The following is a 20,172-nucleotide window of genomic DNA, read 5'->3' as shown; positions in this document are numbered from 1 at the left end:
TCGGCAAAACATCTCTCTTAATTTACCGCTTCTATCGGACCTGGAAATACATTGGGGCTCTAACATTATGTTCTCTGTGTCGCTCTTAAAGATATCTATTCCCAATGGTTCAAGCAATCTAAGCCTAGCGCGCAGCCTCCGAGTCGCCAGCGGCTCCCAGCCGAATTCGCGTAACATCTGGGTAACACTGTCTGTACTCTGTGCACCCTTAGCAGTTTTTGACGAAACGCTCAGCATTCCTTTGTATTTTATTCAGTTCGCGGATTACGTGTTTCTGCACCGGATCCCATACGGTCTCTGCATATTCAAGGTGCGGTCGGACGAGAGCGAAATTGCACCTTTCTTTTACTTTCTCATCCGAAAATCTTCCCACAATACGAATGAAGAATGGAGAAAATTAAACTTACATTATAATTAGGGATGGACGGAGCCAGGATTTTGTTCGGATCCGGATCTTATCCTTGATTTTCGGAGCCGGATCTTTCGGATCGGATATTTTCGGATCCAAATGCATTTTCGCGGATAATAGGATCAGAAGTATATTCCGCATTATTCCGTCGAAATGGAAGACTTCCCCTTCAGTAAGCACTACTTCACCCCCTTTCTGAGTTGAACTAGCCTCACCTGTGAAGTAGAGTGCTCGAAATTACTGATCTGCCCGTTTGGTACATGCCTGAGTAAAAACGTCCGATTACCGGCAGGGCCAGCCGAGTACTGTATCGACTGACTTTTAATGGCCAAATGATCGCTTGGTCTTATTATAGAAGAATTCTATTCTAGTAGGCGTGGCAGCATAGCAAGGACGCGTGGTGACTCAGGGGTGCCACCCCCCCAGGTGAGACAAAGAGGCACTCGGTCGTGACCGTGCATTGCGACACAGAGAGTGCTGGTTACCCGATAAAGGGATCGGGGGGGGGGGAGGAAAGGGGGGAACAGGATTGAGGGGGGGGAGTGAAACCCCACCGACGACGACAAGGTATCGGTTTCATTGTCAGCAAAACGACTTGCGACAACGCATTAAAAGCGTGTGACACTTCACGGCTGACCCGGGAGAATGGCTGGATGAATTGCACCGGTATTCGAGGCATCGCTGCTCGCCCTTCACCTGTCTGCTGTTGTGATCGTCTGTCTGCTCGCTCCGAAATGCCTTCATCGCTCCACATGCTTCACGCAGTGTGTGGAGACAAAGGCACAGCAGACCAAACCTCCCCTCATACGGATTATAGAGTCAACATAAATGCAAGAACTCAGGGGCGGTCAGGGATGATTAGGGGCCCTCGGCTGGAGCGTATGATGGCGTCCACCTCACCGGGGGTCCTCCCACAAAAAATATAAGAAATTGCATTCCTGGAAATGGATTTTGACGCTATTCTGGCTCTTAAAACAGATGAAAGTTAGTAAAAAAATAAAAATTTCGTGACTAAAAATAACAAGAAAAGTAAGAATTTATTAGCTTGTAAAATTTAACAATGAATTATGGTTTTATTATCTATTAGTTAGTGAATTTGTTCCTTAAAACTGCGCTAAAACCTACAAGGCCTCTAATGCAACCTTGTCGAATACCCCAAAAAGGCATCAGGTTATCTTTTATCTTCTGACACCTTTATTTTGTCTATTTTTCATACCTTTTTAGACTGAGAATGTTGTGAACAAGGCAACTAATGAAATCGTTGAATTTTGTAACCGCAAAAAAACTTTGGTGCTAGAAATCTGAGTTTTTTTGTTATGCCTCTAATATCCGCTTCACGATTGCCCGCCCTGCAATTACTAGCTCTTTCAACCCGAGGAGTATTTACCCTTCCTGATCCACCTTTCTTCCGGCTGGTTTGCAATAATGGGAGTAGAGCTATGATGAAAATTATCAAGGTAAATATCACGATTCAATATAGAAATATGTCGCGCAAAAACAAATATCACCCCAATAGGATAGTTTCCTTCATCAAAGAAAACGAAAGGCATTGGTTGCGATTCGTTACCCACCATTACTGTATTCATTATATACAAATTGTTTGGTTTTAGAAATATCAGTTTATATGAATGGCAATGGTCACTTTTTAACCTCATTTGAAAAAGGCCAGATTGGCGCCCATGCGATGCCACTCCACGTGACGTCACAGGGACCTAGTTTCTATACGAGTAGATACGAGTTTTACATCGTCTGAGATCTTGTAGACGATATCTATTTTTTGCTATTAAAAAAAGAGCGAAAACGCGACGGTTAAGTATGTATGCTGGGAAAACCCCGCGTGACGTCATTCTGGTTCCCGCTGTCGCCGTGTGAGGTGACCTTGGGGCGAAGCTTTGAGCGCTGATACGATGCAGGCTGCAAGCAGATCGCAGAGAACCCTGCTAGCAGGTAGCGCTTGGCTTAAATAAGGATTATTAATACCCTATCAAATGAAGGAAACTTTCCGACCTCGGGCTGTTAGGTGATTATTAAGAGATGTTTCCCTGAGCTCTGTGCCTCATGCATGCATTGGTAATCTCAGACGTGGAGTGGCATCGCATGGGCACCAATCCGGCCTTTTTCAAATGAGGTTAAAATTGACCATTACCATTCGTCTAAACTGGGATTTCCAAAACCAAATTACTTGTATATTATGAATACACTACTGATGGGTAACGAATCGCAATTAATGCCTTAGTGGCGTAGCGAAGGGGAGGGGGGGGGGGGGGTGGGGACGGGGAGTCTGGACCCCTAACGAAATATATAAACAGGCAATTACTTCGCTTCACCACGAAGATCACGGAAGAGAAGGCTACAGGATGTTGAGGATGATTTGAAGGCTACGTGAGTTTTAAGATGGAGGGAGAAAGCAAGAGGAGAGCTTGAATGGAGCCAATACAAGATAATACAATACCAGTGGCGTATCGATAGGGGTTCCATGTTGTCCCGAACCCCACCCTCCCCCGAAATATAAAAGCACACTTACTTTGCATCATAAAAGATAACAAAATATTTAAAAAATCATGAATTTATAAAAGATATCAGATAAAAGATATCTGTACAAAATGAAGTTTTTTTCTATTATGAAAATGTTGAAATTAGTTTAAAACCCTCTGCTTTGTACCATGTTTTCCAAAAATTTTCCCCCGATCCACCTTGGTTTCGGACCACCCCCTTCACCCCGCCCACCCACCACCCTCCCCGAATGAAATTCCTGGCTACGGTACTGCCAGGAGTCCAAATTTTACCCAGGTGTAGATGCGGAGGTTATTTTTCTCGTGTTTTTACTGAATAGGTTCAAGTTCAGCACGCTATTGAGCAGTCTCTTTTATGATATTTACATAATTAATACATTAATCACATTCGCCTCCAATCGTTGACATTTGCTCTCATCAAATATTTGTGTTTCTTTCGGGAAATGCTGCGTCCATAAAAATTGTAAAAGATTTCGTCCGGATTTACTATACCAATGCATATGCCATTCATAAAATATAAAACTTAACGAGATTGAAAATGCCGTTGGAATAGGCCATACCAATAGGCAAGAAATAGACAGAAATACATACTTTCCCGCAGAAAATTCAATTTTAACTCATAAATTTGTTTATGAAACCCATGAAAACGGTGTCATCTATTCTTTCTCGCAAATAATTTTTATATGTCTCGTTAATTTATTTTTTATGCACCAAAAACGTTTTGTTAATAATCCGACAGCTATTCCACATATTTTAATAATGAGTATGATACAAATTATTGCGAGTGAAAGAAATTATAACATTAAATTTTCATTGGTACGTGCTAGACGTGTTTTCATTGGTACGTGTACGTGTTTTCATTTTAGATAAATATTTAGTATCGAATATTTATCGCGTATTTATCGTATTTCATCTCAAATGTCTGTCTCTCTCTGATATAAATGCTTTCAAAACAGCATCTGATTCATCGTTAATCAGATATTCATATTTTGGGGAAAAATCTTTAGTCAGCTTTATAATTATCATTGCCGTAAAGAATGTTTACTCATAATAATGTCATATTTACTAACAATGGTTATGGCAAGATATTTACCATATTCTCTGGGTAACAAAATCATGCACTTTGTGATTATTTCTTAAATTACTTTACCTTTATTGTATATCTTCGATTGGGCACGAAGTGCTTTACCAAAGCATTTTGCCTCTTCACCTGCTTTTTCATGTGGAGGCGTATCATTTTCTGATGAGAATAATGCCTTTTTTATGAAAATGCCATTCGATATTGGCAACACTGAGCGAAAGGAAAAAATGCTTTAAATTACGTTTTACGGAAGTATTGAAATTGGCGATCGAGTTGGTTTCGTGGCCAAGATACTAGCTTCCCAGCCAATAGGTCCGCGGACAATACACGGCGGTGGTAGAGATTTTTTAGTGACTGACGGACTGCTGCTAGAGTGCTTTGTGGGGGACATTTCAAGTGAAACGCTCCGACCGTCGGATGGGACGTTAATCCGTGGTCCCCTTGGCGTCTATCGTTAAGGGCAGGTTAATGCCGACGCCGGGTTTCTCTCCACCCTTCCTTACCTACCCTTGGACTAACCCTCACAAAAAAATTTGTCTTGGAACCAACATGTCAATGACATCTGTAATAAAGTCAATATCACACTGTATCAACTAAAACTTCATAAGCACTTTCTTCCTATATCCAACCGAAAAATGTTAATTTCTACTCTGGTATTCCGTTCCTTTGAATATTGTAGTCTTGTTTATAATGACATGCCTAAAGAGCTGGATAAAAAGTTACAAAGGGTACTTTATTCATGTGTAAGATATGTATTTAATTTAAGAAAGGATGTTCATGTATCACAGTACAGAATCAGCCTTGGTTGGCTAAATCTTTGAACCGAAGAAAATATCTACTCGGTGTTTTTCTTTTTAAGATTTTGAGAGAGAAAATCCCTAATTATCTCCGGGAAATTTTTATGAACAGATCAGTAACCACTCACATGCCATCTCGCAAAAAGGACTATTTACGTTATCCTACTCCACGTACAACTACCAACCAGAAATCATTTCTAGTAACGGCATCTAAATTTTGGAATTCTCTCCCTGAGGATCTAAAACAGAAGGGCTCCAACCATGCATTTAAATATAAATTATACATGGATTTACTCAATGGAGAGCGAAAATAAACTCCTACATAAAATACAGCCAACATATTCCGTGTGTTGTCAAATTTCAATCCTTGTTTACGTATCATTTCTTTACTATTTGTGCATCAAACAACTTTATTGTTATTACTTGATATTTTCATGAACTTTGTGATTTTTATGAGCCAATTATTGTAAATTGTGTTTTGATCCAAGGGTATACCCAGAGCATGAATAAGTATATATTCTTTTCTATTCTTCCCTCACGGCGCAAATGACCTCAGCTGTCGGTCGCCTCCTCCAAATACCATACCATACAATTTTTTAATTCATAACTTTCTAACTCACCCAAAAGATCGTAAGATGCAAATTCTCGGTCGTAAGTTCGTTGAGCAAAATCGTACCAAAGGGGCCGAAATACTGAGCGTTTTTCTGATTTCTGAGGTGTTCCTTATCTTAGAATTCCTTAGCTTATTGTAAATAACTCGAGTCCAATTTTTTAAATACGAGCAAATCTTATTTCAAGTCGTGGAAAAGAGGTACCTAGTTTCCTGTTTAAAGAAATCATTGCATCCTTGTTATAAACAATTCAAACTCCTAGTTTTAAGTATACCAGGACTAACCGCGGTGATAACATTACGGGAGTCACGCGCAATGCCGTGCCGCGCAATCGTGCGAAAAATGAATTCGCTTAATGAATGGCGAATGATTTTTTTCTCAGTGTATTTTTCGCATAATTCAAACTCCCTCGAAACTTGTTTTGACTATTCCATGCAGTATCTCCTTTTTTGGAACTACTTTTTTTACTAGTGACCCTGATTGCATGGGGTTGACGGAGCGGAAAGTGGAAAAAATAGAATTTGGAAACATAAAAAGTTAAAAAAAAAACAAGTAAATAACCTTAGTTATCGATCACCTCCTCCAAATATCATTATCCAACGTTTGAATGAGGAAGTTGAGCACAGAGTCTTAACCAGATAAGTGTCATAGAATACTCATGTGTACTATTTTTTCTTCTACGGCTCTACTATGTGGATGAGTAACAAGATAAAGTACAAATATGTGTTGTTATTTCTTGTAGAGGAATACTTTGATTCAGAGAGTGTATGAAACTCTTCATTTAAGTTTGTGTTATTCTATGTCGCAGTATTAAAAATGTGTTTATTATGCTTAGCATATAATAGCATTCAACCCATAACATACACCATTTTTAGTAAGTTTTTGTCGGCAAATTTGAGAGTGAACATTGAATTTTCCACAGAATGTGTGTTTCTGTTCATTTTTTGCCTATTGTTACACGATTTTGCTCTTATGCTTTTTAATAACGTTTAATATGGGTAAAATTGATATAGTAAAAATATAAAATGTCTGGTATTTATATTTCAAACTGTGATTATATTGTATAATCATTCCATCAACCAATTCAGAGAGCAAAATCGATATTATCGTTCTACCTGTGTATATCGACCATTATATTGGGTTTGTTTTGAGTGTAGCAATCCCGACAGCCGTTTTGCATTTTAAGTTTGAGACTAATGTCATTAACGTAGTAATTTTAATTCTAAGTAAAATCATATCATCCCATTGTAAATAACATGAGTTTCCTTTTCAAATTTGTTTCTATAATATATTGGTTCAAATTGTAGGTGTCTCTGTAAGCAGTGGTCTTCACGAGATTCATCATGCCGCCAAAATCAATTTTTTCGTGCCTGTTTCGTGGCATCTCAAGGTAAGATTACAAATATGTTAGTATTAAATATTTTTGGAATTATTTGGCTTCATAAATTAATTCATATTCAATGGTTCCATGATAAAATATTTACGGAATACCATTATGTACATTTTTAATCAGCCAAAATAAATTTGTGCATAATATTTTCTAGCGCTCCAAATTTTTGTACACAAATGGTTTTTCATCACCAAGTATTTCTTGAACCAAGAGTTTGCGTGAATATTATTGCAGTTACCGTAGCACCTTTTACCGAACCAATTTTTAAACCAAATTTGTTATCTTTCTGAACCAACGGAAATCAGCAGTTCCCTGAAATTTTGTGTGGCTAGGGACGCAATCCCATAGATACCTGTGAATGTATTTAATAATCACAAACATTAGTGAATGAATCCGGTTTTCACCATCTTTCGATATTTCCTTGAGAAATTTAAATTGTGATAAAAAGCTTTTTTCATGGATTACCAGAACATACCTATTAATGCAGATTAGCGTATTCTCATTCAATCAAACTTTTTGAGCGATAGCTACGTAAAATTATGATGTTATACGTTCGTAACTTTTCGCTCAGCATCATAATTAAGCAATATTAAAAGAGTCGATTTTTATCGCAGCCTTTTATCAATCAAGCTTTCATGAAAAGCGCTTACACAAAGGAAGATGAAGAGAGTTCGAACTTGGAAATAATTGACTTTTGCATCACGTCTTTATAATGTCGAGGCTTTGGAGATTTATGCTGCAGAGAAGATGTCCAAGATTTTGAGGAATGTCACCTTGTCAGTTTTTCCTTGCATTGGATCGGTTACGGTTAATTTGCGGTTAAAAAAATATTTTTCATCCATTTATCACTAGCAGCCTGAGCTTAACCTTATCTCCATCAATTTTATTGTGGTTTCCATGAATAATGGCCCAAATTGAGGTAAATGAAATTATTTGAATTTACTTGAACTCTATCGTTCAATGTAAATTATTCGCAATATGCCGAAATACAACTAAAAAATCATCGTCTGTTATTATTTGGCTTTGAAACACTTATACAGAATTATTAAAATAAGACATTGCAATATTTCCACTGAGTTATATTATTACACAACGCGTTTCGTCGTTACAAACAGCATGTGGAAATATTGCAATGTCTTATTTTAATAATATTAAGAACTTCCACCATATCGTGCCCAACATCATACAAGATACTTATACAGAAAATGGTGGCGGGGTCTATTGGTATTGAGAAACATGATGAAGACATTGGTGGAGCAACAGAAAGCTTCAAAAATCAAAATGACGTCGGCGTTTGTAGCCCGGTTTCATCAAAATAATGTCACAAAATTTCATGTAATTAGTGAGAAACAAATTAAGTCTCAACAGAAGTTAGGAGTAATTATAAAAGTACAAATTATATGTAAGTGCTCGCTGTAAACATGTAAATTCCATCGGTAATGCTATGCTTTGTATATGAAACTATGCAATGCGCGTTGACGATATACTTTATTAAGGAACAAATTTATGAGACGACATTGAGTTTTTCATCTTCCAAAGTTGGGATGAGCTTTTACCTGTACATCTGGTTTTGTTGGGAGGAGGATAGGAATTGATGTTACCATTAAGCATTTTCACACAAACCTTATAAAACTCGTTAAAAATCTTTATTGAATAATAAACGGTACATTTTTATGATCATGCATTAATCTTACAGCTTACAATCTAAAGCTATGCAACAATAATGAATTCTCATTAGCGACGTACCAATTCCTTTGCTGAAATGTCACGCATCGAATGCATGCAACATATAATCAAATATTAATATCAAATGAAGATATTATGGAATTTATTTAACCATTACTTCATTACGAGTCATTTTATGAATGTAAGTCATGAATGAGTTATTCCGATTCTAGGTACTTTGAAGAGCAATTAATTGATTACCAAGCATTATTTAAAAGAATGACTCATTAACTACCATAAATATTTTATCAAAAGACAAACCAAAGTTTTTCATGCCGAAATCAGATACACATAAAGTATTGGAAAGAACTAAATATTGTACTACATTGTCAGGTGCATCGTGGGATATCTTTCTTAAAGAAATCCCTCGAAACGAAATACCTTCAGGACTCTAAACTCATGTTACCACTTCACATTTCAACTCCACGAATACGATATGTGTTACACGGAAATTGTTCTATCCAGCGTTGAAATCTCTGCGATAAAAGAGGAAACTTAATTTGGAAATAGTAATTTCGTTATTTTGTGAGTTGGATACATCATGAATTCAATATGAATTTTGGATTTGCGCAGATATTTATGTATTTTCTGGATAATGATTGAGAAACTCGAGGTTGCGCCAGATTATGTAATTTTGAATATCAGCCAGAATATTCCCGTAACGCCTAACACACCATTCATAATGGGATGAACCAATAGCCGGTACTAATGTATCAGTACCATGCAAAAGAATTCCACAAATGCTAGAAGCATGCGCAATTCATTATTTGCTTTATTCAGCGAAGCGGGACATGGCAAACTTTTCTCGATCTTCAGATTTGATCGAAGCAGTTTTTAAAAGTTTTATCAAGGTTAAAACGATTATTCCGGCAGAAGGCTATTTCCTTTCTCTGTTTTGATTTCCCAACAACAAATTCTTGACCAGGACCGGAAAATTTTCAAAACTCATTCGCTTTTGAGTTTTCCTCCTATTATCACGAACAATCGAAACAGCGAAGACTCGTCAGGCGACCTTTCTGAAATAAGAAATAATAATAATAATAAGCGCCACCGTCGGCAAGATAAACTTTTTTTAAATGGCAAAATTAGTCATGAGTCCCGAAGGTGTTTCTCTCGCCAATTTTCTTCGATAATAAATTACCCAAGGTGAATGAGACAAGAGGAGGGATAGAAGGAGAATCACCCGTCAATCACACTCTCTCCCGATTCGTCCTTCAGCTTTTCCGATCCTCGGCTCTGCGATCAAGCATTTTCTTTTCCTTTTTTTTCATTTTTGGCGGTTGAAGTTTTGTCACAGCGAGGCCGAGGAACTCCTCAACCGTTGGCCTTCCAGATTTAGTTGCCAAGCCAACGGTGGTGGAGTTACCACACCTCACCGCGATCGAGCTCGGGGCGCCACCGTCGAATTCTCCTCTCTCTCTCTCACTGGCGAGGAAACGACTCGTGCTCGAGGTCCCTCTGTGAGAATCGTTTCGCAGCCAGCCAGTTTTTCGGGCGCCTTCTTCTTCATTTTTTGGATCAGGGTCCACTGGCATTTTTTTTGAAAAAGCAGACAGTCAACCTCTTACGTAGGGAAGGGGCTGGTCTGCAAATATCTTACCTCTCGAGGCTTGAGGAAGGGACGTAAAGTGCTGAGGAGGGAGGCAAGAGAAGAAGGGAGGGGGAAGGAGGAGGATAGGTATGAGGAGTTCTTTACGGTTGCCAGGCCGCGCCCACGGCGAAAAAAGGCAGCAGGGAGGGGAGAGAGAAGTCCCCGGACAGGTGGTAGTCGGTCTACCCTGAAAAAAAAAGAAATTCATGTTGAAAAAAATCTTGCCACCCAAAAGTTATTAGAAGTCATTAAGCCGTTTCCTTGAGAAGGGCCTCGTCCCTCGTTGAAGGAGTCTGGGCGGGAAATTTTGGGATATCCCTGTATAGCCCCTGGGGAGAGAGAGGCCAATGAGAGTATTTTTTTTTCTTTGGAAAACGTTTTCCACGTTTGCTATCGTGAAAACGAATGCCCCCTCGATAATTTGCAATTAAAAAGCGATTAGGCGAGACGCTACATTAAATTTCTCAGTCGAAAATTGACGCCCCCTTGAGCATATTTTATTCGCATGGATATTAAGCGAAAGAATATTGATATATTCGGCTATTTTTCCTGTATATGCAACATGAGGACAAAATTTTGCAACCAGTAATAAGAACGTTGACTTTACGAGTCCTCAAAGACTTTTCATATCAAAATGATTATCAAATATACTATCATAAGTGGTATTTCAAGGGTTATCTGATCATAAAGTCAAACTCACTTTCTTGATTCGTATGAAGAATACGTTTTCACATATTGTGCCACTGCAACTTGGAAATGTCTTGCGTATGGGCAATCTACTAAATAGGATCATACATTAATCAAAAGATTGAAAATATGTAGGACTTGGGTGGGATATATAGATCCGTACCAGTAAGATACATACATATGATATTTACGAGTTAAATTATAGTCACGTAGCTTATGACTTTAAGTCCTCAACATGAAGTCGAAAATGAATAACTTTCCTTTCTAATCAGTTTATGCGAATTAATTTTCAATTAAAATCCAGGGATTGGCAATCATTTTAAGGTTATTCGACGTGTTGTATTTTACCTGAATAGTTTCATTTTTGAAATAGAATCTTTAATGAAACACAGTAACCCAGAAGCCATGGCTACGCTGATAAGTCCTAGTATCTTAAGCATCAGAATTTGAAAAATCAAAGGATAAATAAAAGTTAATAACATTCAAAAGGGTGTCATGTGAAACAAAATTACAACTATTACACAGGTTTGAGATGCAAAAAAAATATTATTTCCCACGCATTGCCGTTGTAGTTCGTTATTTCGTATGATTCCAGTTGTAAAAAAAGGTAAAATATATATTCACGGGACTGTTGTAGTCCTGGTTTGTGTCCACTTTCCAAAATTTTTAGGTCGGTTTCACTGAGTCCTTGGATAACTTTTCGACGGTATCCCAACCGCGAATGCCATATGCTAATGAGAGTACAGACGATAGAGGTCGCTCAGATATTTTTATCTGATAAAATAAAAACGCCCAAATAGATTGGAAAATTTTTAAAGTATCCCATGAAAACAAAAACAACTGATACCAATTCCTGAAATCATCGAGTTTCAACTTCGTAAGTAATAACCTAAAATGAATGCATCTTCTGGCGGAGACGTAATAAGGAATATAGGAAAACACTATCGTGTCTTGTGCTCAATGTAAAACTAGGGTGTACAATAGGAATGGTGATGTCCCGCAGTCACAAGAGGTAATTTATTGGCTCTCAACCTGTTGAATAATGGAATTGCTGGGACGTTCATTGAATCGAATGTCCGCTGAATGAACCAACCCTTTGGCTCTGGGCTAACTTCGCTGGATACGGACATATTGCGTCGCCTATCAACATTTCGGATTCATTGAGCGTATAAACCCCACGCTCAAACCCACGCCTCCCGGTTGAAAACGTCGCTATCGGGACTTCACCTCAGAAGACGGAAACCCACGCTTGAGCAACCAATGGATTCCATGCTGCTCCCCGCTTCCTGTCGACAACGCATAAGTCCGAAATCGACAATTAGAAAGGAGAAACACTGCAAATCACAGTTATGAAGGTCTGGGCAACGGACATTCAACGTGAAAATGGTAATTGCAGGCCAGATATATGAGGTTCCGATGCCAAATGGCAATGAATTCCTTATAAATCGTATCATGCCAAAAAGATCACACATTCTCTCGTTAAGGTACTGTTTTGGTGAATTGAAATATTTCACGACAACTACATGAAATTGATTATTACCTCATTGTGAAGGTCATCGATAGATTGTTAATTATCACGAAAAGTGATTGCCAAACAATGCCGTATTCTTTCGATGAAGCTTTTGAGTGCTTAAACTTATATTATGGGTATTAGTAATGAGTGATTAGACTCATGGCAATACAACTTTCTAGAGTAAATAAAATCCTTGTGGCCAACGGAAAAATTTTGCCCGACAACAGCTAGCATTTCATTACTTTCCGTCAAGTCGCCATATGATTCAATTGTATTGTCTTTCTTTAGCAGTCGTGAGGTACATCTACCTATGATGACGCCAATGTGTAAAAGTTAGATTGTTATTCCCAAGGTCAAATCTAGGCAAACCAAGCCTAAGAAATATATAAGCAACGCGTGCGGACCTTAATCCTTTGCTTGATGGCATGAAATTACACAACAACTTTGGAACTGCACCAGGTATATGGATAAATTCAAGGAATGCAACAATTAAATTACAATAAATTAAGCCCAGTTCGAGGAATGGTGAATAAATTCGAACCTATTACAGATTTTTAAAAATAAATTTTCACGGAAACGCTCAATTGGCGTAATTTGAGAGCCGGACATGCGTCAAGAGAGCCCTATTACAAGCACAGACACACTCTGACGGCTTCTTCCCAATTTTTTCTCGATAAAAATCTGATTCCCAACGGCTTGACTTTCAAAGTCTTGGGTGACTCCATGTTCCTTCCCTTCGTGTGAGAGAGGGCGACGGGAGGGTGGGGGAGAGATAGGGGAGGGAGGAGAGGGGTGGGGGTTACGGAGAGGAAAGGAGGGGAACGGGGTAGGAGTCCAGACTCAAGGACAATTTCTTTGTGATGCACATTGCATATCTTCAGGGGACTTTCGCCGGAGAACGCTTCACATAATACCTGCAACCGCATTCCCTTACTCCAAGCAGAGATTTCGCGCGAGTTGGAAGTTTCCGACCAAGCTGGCTTTGATTACCACTGCATCTCTTCACTAAGTAACAGATAAAATTACTGGATTTAAGACATAAGAGCAAGAAAGCACCTAACGGTGAACAGTTATACTTATTACCAAAAAAGACCGACGCATTCTCACGTAATCAGACACATCAATAATGATCCTCTACATTGTGCGACTGAAATTTAGGTATAAGAGTTGTTACTTCAAAAGTAAACCCTACATAATGGCCTCTATATGTTTAGCACTTTTGCTTAATGTATTCAAACACCATCATTTACGATATCTACCATTATTCTTACAGTTGGCCTTCACATGACGAAAGAAATCTAGAGTGACTTCGTCATAAAAACAATATGAGATTAAATACATCAGTGTGAGCATTCAAAATGTTGAATCTTCCCTAAAATAGCAACACGTCTTGAGGTGCAACGCTTGGGCGAACAATTAATGCTGCCACTCTAACCGCGCTAAAATTTATGACCATGAAAGATGCGGTTGGTGAGTTGGAAGCTCCATAAACCCTTCGTGAGGCGTCCGATAGTCTCAAGTCGTCTTTTAGAAAGGAAAAGTGGTTCTGTCGACCCTACGTGCCAGCCGGACGGGGTCCGTTGGGAAACAGGTGCGCCTCCGTAGCCATTGTGCGTACAAGGCCACCGATAACTAATAACTCCCGTCGAGATCAAATTCACTGGCCACGCCGCACGAACAACCGGCCTAAAATGAGGGGCGACACAAAACATTCGCTTTCAGCCTCGCTCACTAGACAGCATCAGCGATTATTCAGTAATAAATGGAGGCTATAAATATATGAAATTAATAAAAAAATGCAGAATTCTGCCCATCTGGTCATGATTAAATAGTTTAGAAGATTGGAATGTGTACTTTCAGTCGGCAATGTGCCATCAGCATGTAAATGTGTAATTACCGAGCGAAACAAATGCTGCCTTTTCCCAGTTTCGGCGTCTACCTTGCTAGTTACGTATGAAAAGTAAAAAAAAAAATCTCAAGATAAATGTGTAAAATATAAAATTCTAAGGGGTCGGCGTTATTTACGACACCTAATCAAATCTCCGACGTTCACAGCAGCACGAAATTTTGAAAACCGGCTTGCAATCCCGATGTGGTGCATTCAAAACGAACTTTTTCGGGCAATCTCGGCTTCTATTGCTACCATTTTCATTCGATGCAATCACGGTGAATCAACATTATAAAATAGGGATTGAATAACTCACCTCTTCGTTTTTATAGTAATCCTCTCGAGCAAGGTGCACTAACGATTCCCGTTTCTCCTCCAGGGAAATGAAACCAGCGAGGGAAGCACAAGTAGTTATGTATCAACTGGTAGTTTGCTCGAAGGAAGGTTCCAAGGAGTTCCTTGCATCTTCCGAAGCAGGGAAACATTCGGGAAAGAAATGCTGCGGTTCCACCTGGCTCTGCTTGTCTTCCTTCAACACCCTCATTGTCTCCGACACTTTTCCACACTGACCCAAGGAATAAGAGGCTTCACCAGAGAGGTGGGCAAAAGAGCAAGGGAATGAGGAGCTCGGAAGAGGAGGAAAAAAAAAAGGTTCGGGAAGGGTCCTTGCGGGAGACCACCAAAATTTCTCCTCATCACCACCCATCACCCAACCGGCATTTTTCTTCAACCTCCGAGAAGGTCCCGCGCTTCCAAATGAAAACGGCTTCCATGGAGCGAATCCATGAGGATTTCAGGGCAAAGAAGGCCTCGGGGATCGTTATTCATTCTCCTCTAAAGCTCTCGATTCACGTGGATTCCTTCAGTTTGGTGGTGATTTCCTCTGGATCTTCCTCCAGGGACGCTTAAGCCGGCGGCGGCGAAGGAGATTGCGGAGGGAACTCGAGACACAACCGACTCCAGTGCGGGTCTCCGCAGTTCTAAAAGCCCTGACGATAAACCTCGGTAGAGGAGAGGGCAGTTCCCTCCCTCGTTCCCCCCCCTCTTCCCTCCCCCACTTCTTTTGCACCTTTCTCTTCCCTCTCTTTCGTTACCCCCCCCCCCCCCCTCTCCAACATATTCCCCTCCCTTCGGCCTCTTGAGGAGCGTTCTTCCATCTCGTGGATATTGTGAAGTGACGAAGTGGCCGAGGGCGACGATGATGAATAGAAAGAAAGGGTGGCGCATATAGATTGCATCTATGACGGGGGCCAAAATAAATGCACGGATGGTTTAAAGGAATTTAAATAAGGCCGCCCCATGATATTATATGTTTATACGTTGTATTGTAAAATGATTTTGTATTAACTTCTCCCTTGATAACAACTCTCTTGTTCTCTTAAAAAAATAGCAGCTATGATTTCTGGGAAGGTAGCCTTACCACATATCTTTCTTCGAGGATAGTTTCCTTTTAGTTTTGCACAAAAATTGCATAGTTCTAATATAAGATACGGTCTCAGGCGTTACTTTGTGGAATTGCTTCATTATAGATTAATTAAAATAACTTTGTTTTATTCCACATTTTATTTTAAATGGCACGACCCGGGTTTCAGCATCTAATGCTATCATCAAGTGATGATAGCCTTGGATAGCTCATGTGACCTGATGATAGCATTAGATGCTGAAACCCGGGTCGTGCTATTTAAAATAAAATGTGGAATAAAACCTAGTTATTTTATTTGATCTATAATTATATGGTTCTTTTTCTGTGAACTTTGTTTTTTTTGGTATGAAATAATAATTTAATTGACGCACTACTATAGTTACTACTACAACACTATGTGGTGGTTAGTAGAAGGCATAAACGCGAAAAGAAAATAATTCCTCATTTCGTGGGGTAGAGGAGCTACCCTCCCCTTATAAGCGGCCATGGAAAGGGACATCATAAGGACTTATTGAGGGATTCTACAAATGAAACGGAGACACTATCCTTATTTTAGTTCAGCATTTATCATTAACATCGTCCCTATTGCATTCTTGATTCTAGCAATACGCATAACGTTGACGGCATCGAGGCTCACTGGGTGGAAATGCTCCATTTTTACGTAAAAAAATAAACTCCGGTCCCCACTGAGCGTTCTGTATTCGCATGGATGGAATATAATGAGGTAATGAAATGGCGATTCTTTAATCTTAACGAATCTTTTCTTTCCGGTGGTCATTCTTATTATTATTTTATTACTCCCTCATTATTTGCCATCCATCTCCAGTCCATCTTTCCGTATGATCCTCAGCAGATGTGACTCCTAGAAGAAGCGTGCCACCTCTAGGGTGTTTGGTAGGGGATAACCAATCGCGCACCAATCAAAAGGACATCCTCATGCGTACCACACGGTCATAATAAAAACACACGCCGAATAAAAAAACAATATGTGGACAGATGTGCAGGTGTTGTGAGTTCGCACCAAACGTGCTTCGCTCTTGACAATAGTTAGTAAGTAATGTAGATATCCATGAAAGGTTTCAACTATACAAAGTGTTTATCGGGAAGAGACACAGGACAAGCAATATTACAAAGTAATAAGGTGAAGGGAAAGAAAAATACCTGTGTTCCTGTATAATTACTTCCGATCTGTTCCTCGATTTGCATAGTTACATAATTCAAGTTGCCTTGAGTGATTTATTCCATTGTATTTTAGGGAGTGTTTCTTGGGAGATGATTGAAAAAAATTGGTATTTTATTCATATTCAATAAAAGCGTTTTGATCACCAATATGTGGCAGAATGTATTTATCCGACCACTTCTATTGTATTTGGAGTTTACCAAACATACACTACGATACACAAATGTACAGTATATGAGACTCCTACCGGACAGAATAGTAATGCACAAAGTGATTGTGCACATTACGGAGCGGCTACCTTCTCAATGGTTGTTTTATGTAGACCGAAGGTGTTTCCACTATCCTGTATGATTTTGGCTGAGAATCATTAATTCAAGCAAAGAGCAGAATGTAGGCTGGTCATGGAGAGTAAATTCAAAGTAGATTTTTCTCAGATTCTGAGAAAATTATACCCCTTGTACCATCGTTCTATCCGCGAGAGTTGGATAAATGTACTCGAGTCTGCATACAGAACGGAAAGATGAAAGATGCCGTTCTTGCCTCGGACTATCCGGGATAGAAACAGTCACACAATTCTTTGAATTAATCACCTCGCTCTCCAGGACAGTTAAATGTGTGTCTCCATTTTCCATTATTCTCTCTGCTTTGTTTTTTATTAATTTTTTTGTCAGCTTTTCCTTTATTTAATGCCAACTTATCTTTGCCTGGATGAATTCTTTTTCATCTCAAACCTTCTGGGGGTTTTTAAACATTTAGATTCTTCCCCGCAAGCAGCCTACTAAGTCGCGTGGTAGCGAGTTTTAGGTCACCAATCGTTCACAAAAATAAAAGGAAATGGTGAAGGAATGTTTCACCCAGCATTTATTAAAGTCCTTTATTGTTCGAGGGTATAAAATAATCGCATACCTAATGGTTCGGCAAAATATCTCTCTTAACACTAGTTTGTTGTTAATTGTTTATTTTTGCAGTTTGTCTCTATTTGTATTGATAAATTGCCTTATTTTATCGTTTTTGTTTATTACCGCAATATTTCAGACGTGGTTTAAAAAAATTGTAATTTTTTTATGCGCGAGATTCGACAGCGTTGCTTTGAAATTCTTTTTTCTCACATGTGAACTTGTTTTAATGAGACTATCACAAAGGAATTGAATAATACAGCAAGCAATAACTTTTCACCATATTTAATTATCATGGCTGAATGATTAAAAATGTTATGTAGGCTATATGGAAGGTTTGAAAGCCTAAAGTCGGAAAATATAAGGCTGAGAAATAAAAATCGCGAGGAGTCAAGATGACTCCATCGGTAGGTCTAGTATTAATTTATCGCATCTGTCGGACCTGGAAATATATTGTGGTTCTAATATTTTGTTCTCCGTGCCGCTCTTAAAGGTATATTTTCTAAATTGCTCAAGCACTCTAAGCCTAGCGCGCAGCCTCTACTGGCTCCCTGCATAATTCATTTAACATCTTTTAAGTTTCTATGGATGAGAATTCGTCCTCTCGCGTAATGCGTTGCATGGAGTTACGAATGTTTGGGAGAATCTCAAAAAGCCCGCATGTACATACGTGCCTGCGTTGCTGAATTTTTTAAAATAATCATGAAGTGCACATATAGCGTGTTGCATGTAGGCAAGAACGCATACCCTGCCACAAACTTAAGAGGCGGCTCCCCTAATTTAATGCCATTTCATATGGCGATGATATGCATCATAGAGTGCCGGCTATACTCAGCACGAACGTTAAAATAGAATGAGTACTCCCTTTAGATATTTTAAACAAATATATTAATAAAAATGCTTCATGGACCGCTACATACATACACACAGCAGCTTGTTACGGCTGTCTTCGTTTTCCTGCACTCAGCTTCCATTTATTTGTTAATGCACTATTCATCTTGTTTCCATTGCTCCTTTTATTCCCTTCCATATTATATTTTCCAATTCACTCTTGATCTTTCTCTTTTAAGTTTTTTTCTGGAGGTCAATAATCCAGTATTTCTTTGGGCCATCTTCATGTGTCATTCATTCTATTAACATGGCCGAACCGGAGTAGTCGCTTCCTTTTTGCTCTAAGTTTTGTAGTTATATTATCATCAGTAACGGTTCAGTTATAAATGGTATTTAATATTTATTGTAACTCATTTATGAAACTTTCACTTTCTGCTTTCAGTCATGCATGAAAAAATAGAAACTTTAGTGATGAGTATGTATTCTCTTAATTTAATAAATTCAGTATTTTGTTTTGTTTTGTTGAAAGCAATGAGTTTACTTTACTATATCTTTTTTCCGATTCCATTCTCTCGAATGTTGTATCATTTCTGCAACTCCTTCTCATGCAATCTCTCTCAGTCGTCAATTACGTATTTATGTTTCCTTAATGTTCCATACCTCTACTCCATACGTTATCAAACTTTTTATCATTTCCACTCCTTTTATTATCCTAAAGCTGAAAAACCAGCTTGCTATTGATTCCAAGAAGAGCAATAGTAATTCGGGCACGACTCCAGAGCTCTGGTTAGAAACTTCTAACAGAAGTATGAACCGAGAAGAAAAGATTTAACGAAAAGAAATTATGATTTATGAAAAGAATTATGTTTTGGCCATCATGTCACCATACATGGCCACTCACTCGCTAATAACGCGTTGTCCTTGGAGGGTGTAACTCATAACTTGGCCCCTGGTGGGTTACCGGCAAGGTATTCTCTTCCTCGTATTGCAAATTCAATCGAAAAACTGTTAGGCTTCATTGCGTTTCGGAAATCTTAAGCTATTTACGGTCGGCGCTCAAAACATGAGAACTCGGGTTTAAAGCCGATAGCTACATGAGTAAAAAGGACACCGAAGCACCATTTACTTCATTATTTTTCCAATATGCTTAATTGCACGGTGTTCAAGATAAACTTTTAACGTAACAACGGCATTTTTATAGGATTCAACACGGTTGAAACGAAAAAAGTACCTGCTTTTGAAGTTGCTCGAGTTAAGTGCCAACTTTGGCAGCCTTCAACTAGCAAAATAGTCATCAGAATGCCTAAAAACGTTAGAACTATAAAAATGAACATGTTGTCTTCAAGTCGTTTAAATTCCAATTCAGTATCTTTCGCATAATAATAAGTTTTTATCGATTGTAATTCCCTTCCTCTCGCCCAGTCCGCTTACGCTCTGGCAAGAGACAGACTTCTCCCCAGCGCAGCGGCGGCTGCAGCCTCACAGATTCCTTCCCGTCCCTCCCCTATCTTGGAGTCCCCTGGCGGAGTTCGAGAGGGGCGGAGGGAGAGCGCAGACCCCGGCACAGACGCTTTGACCAGACGGGGGCATAACTGGCGAAGGGCGGGCTTTTGCCGAGAAGGGATGATGCGGAGGGT

General features: G+C 39.1%; 1 long non-coding RNA gene across 1 annotated transcript; it reads right to left on the bottom strand.

The window, feature by feature from the left end:
* Window positions 1–8,433: 8,433 nt before the first annotated feature.
* LOC124165751 lies at window positions 8,434–15,167 on the bottom strand. Its single transcript, XR_006866310.1, has 2 exons — window positions 14,522–15,167; window positions 8,434–10,304 (listed from the first exon to the last, which is right to left on the bottom strand). It is a non-coding gene; the product is annotated as an uncharacterized LOC124165751 (long non-coding RNA).
* Window positions 15,168–20,172: the final 5,005 nt, after the last annotated feature.

The sequence above is a fragment of the Ischnura elegans genome, chromosome 9, assembly GCF_921293095.1.
Source record: "Ischnura elegans chromosome 9, ioIscEleg1.1, whole genome shotgun sequence".
Classification (NCBI taxonomy): Eukaryota; Metazoa; Arthropoda; class Insecta; order Odonata; family Coenagrionidae; genus Ischnura; species Ischnura elegans.
This window is presented reverse-complemented; position numbering and strand designations above follow the sequence as displayed.